This window comes from Numida meleagris, chromosome 1 (assembly GCF_002078875.1).
Source record: "Numida meleagris isolate 19003 breed g44 Domestic line chromosome 1, NumMel1.0, whole genome shotgun sequence".
Taxonomy (NCBI): Eukaryota; Metazoa; Chordata; class Aves; order Galliformes; family Numididae; genus Numida; species Numida meleagris.
The window spans coordinates 165,291,898-165,308,773 of record NC_034409.1 but is presented as its reverse complement, the minus strand read 5'-3'; the positions used below and the strand labels follow the sequence as shown (position 1 = coordinate 165,308,773).

At 42.2% G+C, this 16,876-nt stretch overlaps 1 protein-coding gene across 1 annotated transcript in view; it reads left to right on the top strand.

The window, feature by feature from the left end:
• The window catches only part of TSC22D1 (TSC22 domain family member 1), a 79,754-nt gene continuing 79,087 nt past the window's right edge, over positions 16,210-16,876 (top strand). Inside the window, exon 1 of the mRNA XM_021375559.1 lies at positions 16,210-16,671. The gene's annotated coding sequence lies outside the window, so the exon portion shown is untranslated. The remainder of the gene's footprint in view (positions 16,672-16,876) is intronic.

The window sequence follows — 16,876 nt, the reverse complement described above, 5'->3', positions numbered from 1 at the left end:
AATAGCACAGTAAACAAACTATACATTTCATATAAAGATTATAGAGAAGGAGAGTTGCCAATACAATCTTGCAAATGCTAAACGTGAAATTGCCTTTTGTTTGCTGCTTTATAGTACATCTTTTCTTCATGCCCTCTAGAGCTGACAGAAAAGCACTTGTTTAAAAAATACGTGACAGAAAATACCATGGGAAGAAATGTATTGTTAAATCTCAGCCAACCTGCGAGAAGGCTCAAGCCGGGACTGTCAACACATACAATCCCGATTTAATGTCTGCTCTTTGCAGCAAAAAAAGGCAGGGTAGCTAAGCACAAATTAATTAAAAGACTGAAAGGAAAGAACAGAGCAAATTTTATTCTTTTCTAATCCCAACCCAAATGCAGCTGGCAAATACCTATCTAGTGTACAGGGAAGTGGCTTCACTTTGTAGTCCCTACCTAGTGAAAGCTATAAACCAGTTTATGGTGGAATCATCATTTTATTTGAAGTCACAAACAAAACTCCTGCTGATTTCAGTGGAGCTAGGCATTCATTTGAGAAGTTTGTCTTGTGCTGTTTCAGCACTTCCAAGAAACCAGTATTAGTACTTTTTTTCAGAATCACGTATTTCTTAGTCTGTATATTTCAAGCAACTCATCACAATCACACTGCACATACAGTGTGACAATATTTATTCCTCAGAGCTGCAGGATGCCATTTTACTGCTTGGCCCTCATTGGAAACACACTACATCAGCCAGGCAAAAGATTCTGGCGCTTAAACTGACCTTTCCAAGAAGAGATGTGCCCAGGCTCTTGGGATTGCCAGACTCCTCGAGGACTGAAGGTACCCACAGGATCTGTCTGCAAATGCCTCTTTGTTTGGCTTGGTTCCGCCAGAGAAAACAACGTGTGTCACACCCCGTCAGAATTGCTCGAATCCATTCTGGACACTCTGGACATTTGCCAAATGAAAGCAGCTAGTTTCACTACAGCAAAGCAGAGGTTTGAACTTGTGGATTGAAAACATTGCCATGGAAGCAATGCATAAAATCAAAACAAGCAAACAAACAAACAAAAAAAAGCACATCACATCGAAAGTTAAAGGAAGTTAGATAGCCACATCTGCCCACTCCATCATTTAAACCTTCTCTGAAGCATCATGTTGAGCACAGGATACTAAGCCCAAATCCGTGAGCAGTTGGTTTTGGAGGTGCTTTTTTGTTTGGCACCCCAGTATTGCAAGATTGCCATTGAACCTGACTGAGTCAGGGTTTCACTGTGTGCCTATTAATCTCAGAGTTCAGAGGATGCTTTCTTCTATTAAGCAACTGAAGGAAACCTATGTTATTTTTGCGAGAATAATGCATGTTTTAATAGTGTTCTGGATGGAGGATGTTAGTGCCAGGCTAATGTTCCTGATCCAGAAGTTAAACTCACCCTAGATTGCCCTTCACCAACATCATGACTTGCCCCAAGAACTTCTGATAACGTCACAGCAATGTACACTCGGCTTATCATAGAAAGAATTACACACAATGTTTTGACAGCCTCTGGATTTGTAGGAGACTAGTGCTGCCTTTCTACAGACACTGCATATGAGGTTATGGTAGGTGTGGAGCTTGGCTTGTCACCTCCCCACCCACCTGACGTCAGTATTACGAAGCCATCGTAACACATGCTATTGTATCAGCAATGGCTGTACAATCACCTTCTGCAGCTGTTGCTGTGCAGGGCCGCAGTCAGTTTGTGGCAGGGCTAGGAAAGGCAGTCCTGCAGTTCTGTGTCTTCCAGATGTGAAACTCTGGAGAGCTTTGACTATAGGGTTGTCATGCAATATCCTTAGCTTCTCTTTCTCTCTTCCACTCTAGTCTCCATCCCCATGTCGTATCAGGACAGAATGTTGCTCTGTAACCCTTTTCCTTTGCTTGCACTAAGCTTGTACAAACCAAATATGATTGGGACCTCTACGTTTTTGACAAAAACTGCAGAAACTGCATACAGCTCAGAAATAACTGCTGGAGTTTGGAGAAAAAAAAATGAAAAAAATATGCATTTACAGAAGACAACCATCCAAATTTCAAGACTTACGGAAAGTAGGTTAAAAAAGTAATACATTAGATGCAAGGCTTTCACTTTCTGCCATGCTGCTGAGCAAAAGGAATAAAACGGTAACAGCACTTTATTTATAGCCAGTGCTAGGACAATGCTTCTGGGCACCTCACTGGCAGGGACACTTGTGCTCTACAGAAAAGAGACCCATCATCATTGGGAAGCTGATCTTCATCATTTCCCAGCAATCCCATTTATTGGGCACACCAGAAGCAGGAGGCACAGGATTAAATGCAGTCTGCAGTAGGTTGCCACCAAAACTTGAATATAGCCATAGCCACCTTAATAGCTCTCTGAAGCTATTCAAGTGTCTTTCTGAACGATGGGCTTTTGCACAAGGCAGGGCAGATTACTGCTGGGTCATGACTTGTTCAGATCAGTGGAGGCAGAGGTTCTAAGATGCCAGGTGTTCCCACAGAACCGTGAATATCCTGGGATTTGTTGCCTACACTTTTTGTTTTTGCTGCCTTTTCTATGAACTCCTCAGGTGAGCAGGTGGTCTGCACAGAGCCTGGTGCATTTGAACAAACAAAAACCTTCATACAGCAAGAATGGAGCCTGAAGGTTTGGGTTTGTTTTTTTTGCTAAATACACACTTTTTTTGTCCATCAGGAATTCAACAACCGATTATGTGGCTTTCTAACAAGTTACTGGCTCAAAAAATATACAAAGAAATAACAACAGAACGTATTTTAAGTCCTCTAAGACTCTAAGGTGATCTTTGCCAAAGTAGGTCAAAGTGTTGCACATCAGTTTTAGCAAAACTCCTGGAAGAGTCCTGAAAGAGGTAAGAAGCTGAAAATATTATATTTCTTGCTGACTTTGCAATCGGCTTTGCCTTACTTAGAAGTGGTTAAAAACATTCTGTAATAACAATTATGGCAGCTGAGGCAATAGCAGTCGTGTTGAAGAGAGAAGCAACAAGTTCATATAATTATGCAAAGGTCTAAATGATTTTTCCAGTAGATTGCAAATGCTCCTGATTTAATCCCAGATGTTTCTTGCATTTATTACATACTTTTGCCTGAAGATCTAACACATTATGAGAAATTTCAAAAGCCCACAGCAACACCAACTGCCCTAGAAAAAATTGTTTTACCTGAAATTTCCTCAAACAGCAAGAAGAAATAGAAAATTTCTAAGATGTTTAGCGAAAGATGTGCTGATCCAAATTCCAGTACATATCTAGGAGCCATAGCATTTCCGCCATCCTAAATATGTATAAGATAGGATGTAAAGCTTCTGATAAAATACTGTTGTACTCCAACATACTGTGCAAATTCTCCAGTGCCTTAATATTTTTCTCACAAACTTGTATGCTTTCTACAGACTCCTAAATTTACTTCTCCTTTCCCACCCTCCTGTAGCTAAATTTAATGCCTTACCTATTTTTTTATCCAGCTTTGTTAAACAGCTGCAACTCATAGACTATTATAATTGCTAAGCTGTGTTTTTTAGCTGAAGAGTTGGGTTTGGGGCTCTGGAATGTAAAAACTCAACCAGGGCATTTGTATCACACATGACTGCAAGCCTTCCCTATAAATAGCTGGAGCAGGAGAGCACCTGTGCTTTTTCCTCCCAGCATTCTGATGGTTAGCATTGTTGGCATCTCTGCAATTGACACTATACTAAATTCAAAAAAGAGGCTGAGTCAGTCCTAAGTAATGGAATGTGTCCAAATTCTCCTTGGCTTTGATTCTAACAGAGAAAGACATTAATTTTCTTGTATCCTTCCAGATTAAACTCCATTCCATTTTCTGCTGCCCTCAAAGATCACTCCTGAAAATCCCACAGATGCATTAACATTCAGTCAATGAGATGTTTCTAGCAGCTAGACTACTATAATGTTTAGGTTTTTCTGTAGTTTCAAGGCCTTGATTTTACTCTGCCCTTGCAATGGAAAATTTGTCTTTAATCTCGGCAGCCCGAAATGTCTTGTACCATTGCTAGCTGCACCATCCTATACTTAATGCTGTCACTTTGATCTGATGTTGTTTCCTGACCAAGGCTTCTTTAACAAAACAAATAAATAGAATCACCATCCCAGTCATAAGGAATCTGAATTTTCATGATTGGTCATAGAAATTCATGAGGAATCTTTCCTTTTTCAAGAGCACATTGTTGGAAATTACTCCAAACACAGCTGAAAAATCATAGTGTTGATGTGTTCTTTCTTCTCTTTGGGCATGATAAGTAAACCAGCCCCAGCAGGCATTGGGGGAAGCAGATGAAAGGACGGAGGCTGTATCAAGGGAAGCGTGAGAATCAGGTTCAGACCATGAGCGTAAGCTGCATCTGCTGAAGAGCCCAGATATGAACCACCTAACATGGCTGACCTTTTAAATCCTCCTTTTGAGGATTCACGTTTTCATGCTACAGAAAGTACAAACTATTCTCCTGATGCTTGAAAGCTTTGCTTCAGCTGACTGCAGGCTTGGGAAGATTTGCTGTGCAAGGTTGCAGCAGGTCAAGGTTTTCTTTGCAACTTCAAAAGGCAGGAGGGTACTTCAGGCTGGAAGTGGACAGCAGCAACAGCACAAGCTTTGGACTGTGCGGAGGGCTGGAATGGTCCTGGCACAGCTCTTTCAGACATTGCAACATTCTTGCCCTAACTTTGTGCTAGCCATTCTGCGAATGCTAGCACATGCATTCACCTGAGCCTGGGACAGGCGTACCAGGCAAGAAATTATCCCATCATTCAAGTGTCTTAACTCTTAGTACTCAGCTTCAGATTACCGCACTTCTAAGGGTCCCCAAGCTGATTTAATAGTAGCAGCTCATGCACACATACACATACCCACAGTCGCACAGACTATTTACTACACAACATAAACATCGTATATGTTCGAAAGCATGTGTTAGTTCTCAGTGGCTTTCTTTCCACTAAAGATTCAGTTCAATTGATGTAATTCGAAGGCCTAGATGCCGTGAGAAATGGTAGCACACCTTAAGCCTGACCTTAACTCTCCTTCTTCAGACTTTCCCGAGGCCATTCCTCTGGCACTAAAGTCAGCTGCCAATGAACAGCCCATGCCACATACACCTTAAAGTTCCTGCTCTCCAGGCAGGGTGGCCAAATGACTGCCTGTTGGAAGTGGCTTTGGCCCAAGCTTCTTCCTAAGTTGTGTTCAGGAATCATTTGGGAGATGGCTGATGATCAGAGGCCAGCACAGCGCCAAACACTGTTTGGACACCTTAACAGCACAGATGATCAAATTTCAGTGTCCAGCGAGGTTCTCTGGAACTATTCAACTTAGCACACTGGCAGAGAAACTCTCTGGGAAATGGAAAAGGTGTGCCCCATCCACAAGAAAAGCTTGGCTCAAGTTTGGTTCCATATTAGACAATGGAGAACCCAAGAATGAAGTGCAAATCCCCAGGAAATAGGCCTCATTAGAGCTGTTGCTGACAGAATGACTTGTTTAGCTGATGGCACCTTATTTAGAATTCACTCCCACTAGCAACCCACTTCAGATATAATATAGCAACTCTCAGCCCTGGATGCCAGATGCGTGAGCTGCATTTAGCTGTTCATATTTTGTTCCCTAGTTCATTTGTATTAGTTGCTACCGTGATTGGTGTTTCAGACACTGTAATTATGTGAACCTTTATTGCTTAACATGTGAATCAGATGATTTATCGTATTTGCTATTTGTGGCCATGACTGAGAATTCAGACCATGACCTCCAGAGCTGAAGATGTTAAAATCTTAGACTATGAAATCTATTAACCAGCAGCTGCAAAGTCTCATCTTCCACAGCACAAAGGAAGACAGAGGACAAATACTGAGTATCTGGACACTGGATATCTGGATACTAGCCTGCTGCAAGAATAAACAGCTGAAAATTGTTTCAATGCTGAGCTGAAGATTAAGAGTTAGAGGAGCTGGAAACTTGAATGCCCAGGAGGACTCTGAAAATTGCAAGCAGTAGGCAACTTCTCTTGGATACCAAAGAACAGAGTCTAACATTCCTCCTGCAATATTATTAATATCTCATGTTTGTATTTCAGAGGCACCTAGTGACCCAGATCCAAGACGGAGCCATTCGGCTGAAAAATGAATATATACACATACCGTGAGTCTATTACACGCACACACTCTTTCCAAGAAAAGAAAGAGTCCTATTAAAAAAAAAAACCTTTTTGCATGCTTTTTTTCTTTGTCATAAATAAACATATTTCACAAACAGCAGCAATAACGAAGCTCAGTTACCTACACACCTTTGTACCCCATACTGAGCAGGCCTCCTTCCTTCCCACTTTGTCGGTGTTTTTCCCCTCTGCAGAAGAATTCCCCTCTTGAAGCTCTCTGTTCCTTGGGGAGGGATGGTGGTGGCTGGCCAGAGCCAACAGCATGGACTGTGAGACCATGGCTACCGCTGCCCGAACGGCCGCAGGGATGCCCGTTCCCCACAAGAGCAGGGTGTTAGGACTTTGTCCACTGTCAAACCATTCAAGTGCATGAACTTTAGGGTGAGCATACCTTTGTGATCTCTCTCTATCCCAGGCTGAAATCAGCTAACAGGTTCAAAGTTATTAAAGAGAGGCTGACAGACAAGCAGATGGACAGCCAGGCAGAACAGTTGTGTAAGCTTTGTTTTCTTAGGAAAGCAGGCTAAAAAAAGAAACAAAATGCAGTATTCACTCATCATTGTCTACAAAAATCTACTGAAATCAGCTATTTAACACTTTGTAATGAGTGTAGTGGCTCAGCAGAGTTATTTATTCTGCTCGAAAAACCTGTTTCTAGGCCTCAGAGGATTAGCTGAGAAGCAGAGAGGCAGCATAACCTCTCTGTGACCCTCTCTGGGAAGAAGCTGGTCTGACTGGAAGTCTGAAAGCAGCACTCTGAAAGTGGTGGCAGCTACGGGTACATGAGCTACATTTGATCTAAACTAAGGGGAAGTTTTACAAAGAAAGAAAATAATCCAAGCATCAAAAAGGAGAAAGAGTTGAAGAAAAGGAGAAGTGAAAAGTAGGATAGAAGACAAATGAGAAAAAGAAAAAAAAGAAACAAACAGCATGGCAATGAATGCATTTCAGTGTGTTTGGGAACACGGCAAATGATGTAAATGACAGGTAAAAGGTGCGTTAGGACAGTAGGTACAAGCTGAGCAATGAGGAAGTTTGCAGTTTTCAGATTTGGTCTTCTTCTGCAGTTTTTAAATCAACTTGAAGCATCACCACATCCAAACACAGCAGATGCGTAGCAAAGAAGAACAGGCAATGTCACTGGAGCTAGGGCTCAGCCCACATATCTGTGTTCATCTACCTGCCAGTGTTTGCTTTGGGAGATCATGTTTATGTGGATGGTAGCGAACTGTCCAGTTTTGCATGAATGAGGACAAAAAACACAGGAAGGAGCTCTCAGGTGTCCAGGAGAGTCTGATCCTAACTCAGAGAAGCCTCAGTTTATGACATCTGACAGCAGGAGGATGCAGAAATGTCAATTAGCAGATGCTGAAAGCAGCACGAAGTTGCAGTTAGGAAATAAAAAGTAGGTATCTTTATTATACATACAATATAAAGAATGCCTTTTCAGGTATATAAAGTGTATATGTATTTATATACATATATTACTGTGTATAAGGAATGTGATTTCATTCCTCAGCACTACACTGGGGAATAAAACCACAGTATTTCCTGCACTGGATAATCACCTGCCACTAGAATCCTGGTATCAGGCAAGCGCCTTTAATTATAGATTATTGTTCTTTCTCAAATAAGATTATTGTATTTATTAATAATATAAATAATTTCACAGATTGTATAAGATCTCTCTTAGTATAGGATTGCTTTCAACAGGAATATTTTATTGTTTTATTCTGGCTGCTTTTGAGTGCCTCTACAGTTGATTTTCTATCACTTTCTTACAGGCTGTGTTTCACTGTGAGTGTTTCGTGTATCTTCAGAACTCTTTGTTCTGATGTTCAGTTCAAGTGCCTCCCACCTTACTCTAGGTCCCTGCTCAAATACACACACTAAACACCTAATTACTCTGGGCTCTCCTAGCAGCTGATGGAGAGAAATGAGCAGCTCCAGAAGATTAGAAGTTGTAGGTGAAGGTTCCTGCCCCTTACCACAAATTTTACAGCAACACTGCTAAATGGGGTACTTTACTGGGGATGCAGGGCAGCTGAATCTGGGTCTGAAATATTTTCCTGCTTCAGCATATCTCCCCTCTCCTTTCAACAGACAGAGATTATTATCATGTGGTTTAATGCTTCGACCTGCAGCCACATGCAATACAAACACAGATTATCCCCGAAAACTCCAGCATTCTCCAACATCACTTTTGCTGCGTTTCTCTGGACTTCTAGTAGTACTGTGTCCTTAAATTATTACAATTTCTAGGTATACTAGCAACAGCATCTTTGCAAATGTCATCAAACATTTAAAAAATTATTCCAATCTGTTCCATATTACAAAATCATACTTAATTTCATGTTTACTAAATGTGTGAACTAAGACATTGCACTTTTTTCCTGGAAATATTGTCTCCGTGTTATATCCTGGACCTGTCTGGTTTCCACACTGCCTCAGCTTCATGTCTGTGAATATAATTTATATCCTATTAACTTCTTTTCGTATTCACAAAGTAAAAAAGTACTGCATCCCAAGCCGATGGAGAGTTGTTAAAAGCCATCTCGCCAAGGATTCCCTTTGATGATCCTCAGTAGCTGCTGAGAAGACACCGGCCAATTCAAAAGGAAGCGCTCTGGGTGTTTCTGAATGAGATTTAACATGCAGATTGTCCGAGTTTCTCTCATTTCCTACAGGTCTGAAAGAGACAACTGAGTCACTAGGAGACAGCAGGCAAGGGGTGTTAGCTGCAGGAAGCAATGCTGTCAAGTTAGGGCAATGCAGTATTTTGTCCCACAGGATAGGTGCACTGGGATACTGCCCCTTATTAAAAGTAGGGTGGGCTACTTGATCAGCACAGTTTGAGGCATGTTTTGACATTATTTCTGGCTTTCCTCCTTTATTATCTAAGAACTCACCTGGCAGAGAGACGTGACAAGTAATGCTGATGGGTTTCAAATTCTCATCAGTGCTTCCACCGCTGAACTAACAGAGGCATTACATATGAGTGGAAATAAAGTGTGTTCAAATCAACAGAAACATACTTTTTCGTGTGATACTTCATTTAAAATAGTTAATTTTCAAGCAGTTAAAATGCCTCAGTGATTGGTAAAACTGGCAACGAGGTAATGTGACTTGATGCTTAAGCAGCGAAATATTCAGGGCTGGTTGTTAAGCTAATACACAAAGCTTATAAAAACAAAGAACTAGCATCTTTCAAAAGTAGTGGAGAATCCCTGAGCTAGCAGTACATGATGTAACTTAAAAAACAACTCAATGCTGTTACCAACTGAAGATCAGCATAATCCTAAGGCTACAAAAGGCCGCACCTAGGCAAATATCTCATCTTTTTGTCTTCTGAGCCTGCAAATGTTTACATATTTTATGTTGAGTTTTCAGGCGTTTGGTGACTAAAAATTAATAGTCAGAGACTGTTCACATGACTGAAGTTAAGCCCCTGACTACAATGTTTGAATCATCAGGAATTTTTTTTCCTACTGAAATTGGTAGAGGCAAGTTGTTTTGGTGCTTGAATTGGGAATCCCAAACCTATTCCTCACTAAATTTTATTAGAAGAACATTTAATTCAGCTTTTCAGTGCTTGTCAGTGAAAGAAGCAAAAGTGTTGCAGCAGTTTAAAATGAAGAGATAATCCAAGAGAAAATGCCTAAACAAATATAAAATAGGGAAACAAACCGAAGGCCTCAGATAAGTGGAGGAATTAAATAGTCTGCTTTTACTATTACTGAGAACATGCCTGTATGTCCTTCAGTAGTGAAATAACAGTTGAGGAACAGGTGATTTTTATTAGTTTATGCCCATAAAAATTATGTTTACTTCTGCTGTGCTTGTGACCGGTCTGCGCTTGCTTTCAGTAAGTTGTCCAGTTATACCACGACTAATGCATATACAAAGCAAAGTTTAAGTTTGCTCAAGCATAGTCCAATAGAAAATTTTGGATTTGCACAAACAAATATTTGCTTCCACAGAATATGTTTCAGATGGGAAGACATAGTGTTGACACAGTAGAAAGGGAGATGGAAACAAAGATACACAAGAGGCAAACAATTAAATGACTTCAAGAAGAACTTCTCTGTGCCCTTCACAACTAGGAATGACTATTTGCCTCCAGTTACTATACTGTAATATAACAGCAAAAATTATGTGGCTGTGCTAAATATCAACGGGCTTAGGGTTAGGGTTAGGGTAAGGGTTAGGGTTAGGGTTAGGGTTCTGCTGCATTCTGCTTTTGTAAAGAATTTTGTATTGAACATGCCTGGTGTTTGAGGGAAAAAATAATAATCCAAAAACCTACTTATTTACTCCTAATGCTAAGATTTGTGCCTCGTCAAAATGGATGCACTCACCTCTGATCATTCAAGAAGATCACACAGAAATTGCAGAACTTTTACACAGAATTTCTAGTGTAATCAATGGAAATGAGCACATTCTTAAATGAATCATTTCTTTCTGAAATGCTTTCCTTTATCAGAAGTAGGATCTCCAAAAAAGAAAACAATTGTGCACAGTCTTTATCACTGAGACCTTAATGGGCTCCACTTTCCAACACTATTAAATAGTCTTGTGAAAAAGATCTTTCTGATTAACTCATGAAAACTAAAGCTAATCTAAAAACAAACAAACAAACAAACAAAAAAACCAAAAAACCCAACAAACCAAAACTTTTGGACTTTCCACTTTGCTCACAGATTTTCCGGAGGTAAAAAAGGGGAGGGCCTATTTAGCAACAGGAAAATTTTTCAATTATTTGGTCACTGTTTTATTTGATCTTCAGCTTAATTACATATACCACTTGTCTGACTAATCAAAGATCAAACAGTTAACAATCTACAAACTGTATTTCACAAACATTTAAATAAATGAATGATCTCAAGACTACAATGGAACTGTACCTATTATAGTTACAGGTTGAAGTATCTGAGAGAGGCTTTGCAGAACTTGGCTCTCCTAGAAGATGCAACTTCATCAGCTGACCCACAAATACAGGTGAACATGGAGAAGCAAAGGAAAGGAAGACAATAACAGTGATGAAACCGTGGCATTGGTTTGCTTGGTAATGCATCAGTCTTGGAATGGTGGAGGATTTACTTTTAACCATTGCTTCTGTACTGTGTTGCTATGCACGCGGTCCATATAGTTTAAAGTGAGGATAAAAGCTTCAAAGTCTTTCAAAAAAGCTGAATTTGAACACAATCCTTAATTAAGAGAGGGACTGCCTACTTGGCTCCATTCCCCAAGTGCAGCTACAATTAATATTTTAAAATGACTTCTCCAGATGATCTAGAAAGATATGATTTTAAGGACATTGGCATTGGAGCAGACCTGACCAATATAAGGGTAAACAATTAATAATTAAAAAAAAGATTGCTAAAATTGTTGTTTTCTGTGACCATTTAATAGAATCTTGTGAGAAAATTTCCTGTTCCAAAAGGTTTTACATTATTTCATAAGAATTATAATAAGGACTGAAAAACATCTCAGTAGGCATTTTGGAATCATTTGGAATCAGTTAATAAACCCAATCAACCTACTAACCAGCCAACTGAAAACAAGGAAGGAAGATCAAGATTTGACTTGAACTTCATAAGAAAACATAGAAATAGAATTATATCTTTTTTCAACTGAAAGGTGAGTTTTCTTCTGAATACTTCTCTAAGAAGGAATGAAATAATTGCATACACCTTCGCAAATCAACTTAGGGGACTACAGTCAGCAATATTAATGAACATGGAAAAGCTTTCTGTTTAAAGTAACAGTAGCTTCATACCATAAAAATGTCATTAAAGTTCTAAAAAAAAGTACTTATGAGCAGCTACATTTGATTAAAAATGCTTGTCAGATTGCTTTTGATTTTGTCCTGAGTTAAAAACCCACAGTACTCCTGTTTGCTGTTTTTGTTACTACATACAAAAATATAAAATACTGCACATAGCTGGAAGAACACATACAACTGTGTCACGTAGTAGAGGAGCCAAAGAAAGAAAATATTAAAACACTGCTTCTTCTGGTATCCTTGGAGAATCTGTGGTGGCAACAAAGCTTGTTGTTTCCTGTCTGAAGAAATATTACATATTTGGAAGGCTGAGTTGTAAATATCTACACTGCGAAGACCTTGCTCTGTTGCACTAACCTCAGTTGCAAGCTTTTGACATTGAAACAGAGTTCTTCCAGACACTCACTCTCCCAGTCTGGCAGCAAAGACTCCATCAGTCCCATCTGCGCTTGCTCATTTGGGAAGTGTGTATGTTTGAGACGCAATCCAAGGGGATTTCTCTATACTGGCATTCCTCCAGCAGTCTTCAGTCCCCAGCTGAGTTAAGGAAGGCATTGCAAGACTGCCCTGTAGTCATCAGCAGTGACCATGGTGGACAAGGTGCTGGATCCACCCAGTGATGGAACACCTCTGGTTCCAAAAAGTAGATTGATACAGATTATTAAAAAACAGCAGATTGAGTTCTTTGGAATAACTACAGAGTAATTTCACTAACAGCCCAACACCCCCTACTTGAAAGGGGTTAATTTTGTTGTTGCCTGATTTTGAACTATCTGGTGTTTTAAACTAGATACTTCTTTTCCCACTTTGAACAACAACTGAACAAAATTTATAGCAAACTAATTATCAATTTCAACAGTTTAACTTTAATTTCATAATTCTTAATGGATATGAAAAGAAATTAAAATATTTGAATTGAGAAATCCATTTTGAAACAGCTCTGCAAAAAAATAGTAGACGTGTAAGCATGTACCTAGGTGAAAAATGATAAGCAAAGAAAAAAAAGGTCTTACGTAACATTAACTTTTATGAATAGCATTTATAAAATATTTCAATCAGGCTACTTCAGATGTGCTTTGTCTAGTCTAAACTGCTATTTGGATTGTCAACTGACCATTGATCAAATTATGCATGTTAGTTAACACTTGTTTAAATAACATTTTCTATTTCTTCAGTTTCTCTTGTGGAATAAGATAACTACAAATCTAAAGATGTTTCACATGTTGTACTAAGAAGTGTATAGCCCAAAATGATGACAGGTAACTTAGTTGAATACGCTTTTTCAGGCTTATTGATGTCTATTAGGTGCATACAAACTTCATACCTCAATCTAAGTAACTTTTGCACAGACTCTGAAGGTTAAAAACAGATCTATCCATGTTCATAGACCACGTGCTTTAGAAGTAGTTGGCCTTTGTTCAAACATTCAAAAATATCATCTTTGAGCTGAGACTAATCATAGAAGGCTTAATCCCTCAAGGAAATTGTTCTGGGAAAGTTGTAAGCAGACAGAACAGGAATTTATAATGGCAGTTGGCTTGCAACTTCAGGCTCTCATCCCAAAAATGTTCACACACACTTTGCATCTCAAAGACTAGTAAGTCCTCAGTGTTGCATCAATTTCTATGTAGATAGACTGTGGGCATCTTTGTGACTTTTCCTGAAATCTGTGAGTGTTACGTGAAAATGCCTTCCTGTATGCAACTCACAACATGTTCAGGTAGTTCAATCTGTTCTGATTATCATCTTTAAAAAAATAATATTGTCTTGTTCTCACAAAAGGAAGAATCTTATCGAATTACATGCCAAGCTCTTCAAAGAGTGCACTACTGTCTGCATACAGGCAGTGTGCTAGAGACATGAAGACAGCAAGGGCTACAGGTCTGCCTTTTAGGTACCAGAGACAAGAGCTGAACATCTGCATTCCAGATATAAAAGCAATTAGGCTGCAAAAGGTGGGATTTTCTCAGAACTACATGTCTTCCATGCTGACTGAGAGCTGAATAATTTACCTGACAGGGACAGCCAAGATAGAAGGCTGAAATTCAGAAAGCGACATCAAAAAGCTCCCACCATGTGTGACCTTGAATCCTCACCCTTTTCACGAAACAGAGCTAGAAAAGCAGCTTTTTTAGTACCTCGGTGATTAAGCACTACACATTGAACAAGGAGACTCAAATCTCCTCTCTGCCTGAAGGAATGCACATTTACATCTCCCACAAGAATCCTACTGACTCAGCTATGTGATATCATAGTTTGGACTCTTCCAACTTCTCCCATTAAAGCCCTACTACTCCTCACAATGTATTTACATATTCACTTGCAGTACACACCAAATTCTTGTCTTTTCTTGTCCCACTTGTTCTACTGATTGTTATTTGTTATTTATATATTTATTGTTATTCTATTGACTGTCAGGTTATTGTTATTTGTTATTTATATATTTATTGTTATTCTTTTGACTGTCAGGTTATAGAATTAGCCTGAGTCAGTCAAGCCCTGCCTTCATGAAACCTGAGCAATTTCAAAGCGGTGAGTGAGACATCACCAGCTCATGAAAATCTACATTTGTAGATGAGGATGTGCCGCCAGAAGGTGGGAAACATGAGCACCTCTCCTAGCACAGATGCTCACTCCAGCCACCTCGAGAACAGGAGAATCAGAGAATCTTAGAATATCTTGAGTTGGAAGTGACCCAAAAGGATCATCGAGTCCAACTTTGACAAAAATAATCTGCAAAGCCCTTCCACTCCTAAGTGTGGTCCCCAGCAACACAGACTTCGATGGGGTTAGCCTAAACATGCATGCACTTAAAGGACATCTTCAACTCCCCCCTGCAACTGAGCAAGACCTTTCTCCCTCTCTAAAGGAAAGCAGAACACCCAATCTATGAAGGCCTGAAAGTGCTCCCGGAGATGGTCCTGCTGAAGAGAGTTGGAGCAATTACTGGGGTGTGAATTCGTTGTGCTTGTGTTGCAACAAGGTACCTACCTACCTGCTGGGCACTCACCAGAGCGCACTAGCAGCCATGTAGATGCTAAGGGAAACCTCAGGGCCAATAGGCAAGCACTCAGTGTCTTCAGGGATCTGATGGCAGTCATGTCAGGTTGAGTTTTGGACAGGGGAGAGCTAAAGCAGCACCAACATGACAGGATGGAGGTGGCCCAGGCCCATGTCAGGCTTCATCAGCTGACTCTTAGAAGGGATATGAGCTTTTTCTTCGCTGCTGAGATGCCATCAGTGAAACACAGAGAGCGTATCAGTGGATGTCACCTCAATTTTATTGAATAATTTAAAAATACCCTCAAAAGGTGTCATTTTTTTTTGAAACAGCACTTTGTTACGTTCCCTCTCATGCTCTTTTTCAGAAGCTTCTGTATACATACAGATTAAAAAAATTAGGAAGTTTAGGTTTTTTTTTTTTTTTCCTCAGAAGGAGTGGTGATGCATTGGAACACACTGCCCAGGGAGGTGGAGTCACTGTCCCTGGAAGTGTGCTCAAGAACTGTGCGGATGTGGCAGAGGGATATGGTCAGTGGGCACAGTGGGGATGGGCGGATGGTTGGACTAGATGATCTTAGCAGTCTTTTCCAACCTTAATGATTTTATGATTGATTCTACAAAGCCAATGGGAACAATTACACCCGAAACGCTGGCCATCAGCTGCCTGTGCCCGGCACCAGGCTTACCCCAACACCCTCGGGGGGCACCAAGGTGCTCTTCCCACGGCAGCCATTTCGGGGGGGAGAGGGGGACCTTCCGCCAGGGGGATGCGCGGCGGCACAAAGGGAGCGCGGCCCCGAGCGAGGCGGCTCCAGCTTCCCCGTGCACGGGGGGAGGAGGATGGAGGAATATTCTGGACCGAGGGAGGGGGGAAGACGAAGGTGATGAATAACTTGAATAAATCTGCGGCGGAGCTGGGAGTGGGGGGGCGCGTCATGTGAGGCAGAGTCATGCTGCGGGACTGAGAAGAGAAGCACCTGGGGCGTGAGGCGCCCGCCCGCCATTTCCGTGGCGCGGTTACCCCCCGGCCACCTCACGCCCCCTCCCCACTCAGGAGCGCCGCCACGCGGGGACACCCCCGCCCTTCCTCCTCCTCCTCCACGGGGCTCGGCGCCGCTCGGCAATTTCCGCCACGCGAGCCGAGCCTATTTCCGTCAGCCCGGGCCAGACGGGCTTTATGTCTGCCAGCGGGGCGCGCATGCGCGGCCGCCGCCATCTTACGTTGTCTCTCGCCTGCCCTCCCCTTTGGCGAGCTTTCCCCTCCCCCCTGCAGCCCCGCGCAGCGCCCTCCTCCTCCTCAGCGCTCCGTGAGGAGACGGGGCCGGGCGGGGAGAGACCCGCCGCGGCCGGGGAGCCGGGAGAGCCCGAGGGTGAGAAGAAAGGAAGGCAAGGGCAGGCCGGGCGTTGCGGAGGAAGAGTGGTGCCGCCTGTTATAAAGGGGAGGAGGCGGAGGGGGAAGGAAGAGCGTGTGGAGCGGAGCCGCCTCCAGAGACAGCCAGACACAGGGAGGAGAGCGGCTGCCCGCCCGGCTCCCCCTCCCTCCTCCTTTTCATGGACTCTCTCGTCGGGCTGCCGCCGCTTTTCTTCCCTCCTCATTCCGTCTCTTTCCTACCCAAAATGATTCAGCTCCATGGCTGCCACTGACGGGGATGTCCCTGCCCGGCTCAGCCCGCCGCTGCCGCCCCGCTGTGCGCCAGTCCCGTATGTATCTCCGCCGCGCTCCGGCCGCGCTGCCACAGGCCCGCCGGCTGCTCTCGCCCCGCTGAGGCGGCGGCTCGGCGCGGGGAGGGCGGTTCTGCCGGTTGCCGGCTCGGGGAGGGCAGGGGCTCGGCCCCGGGCTAACGCGGGCATTTCCTTCGGCCTCAGCCCACCCCGCGGAGAGGCGCCGGCGGGGGGTGGGGAGGTG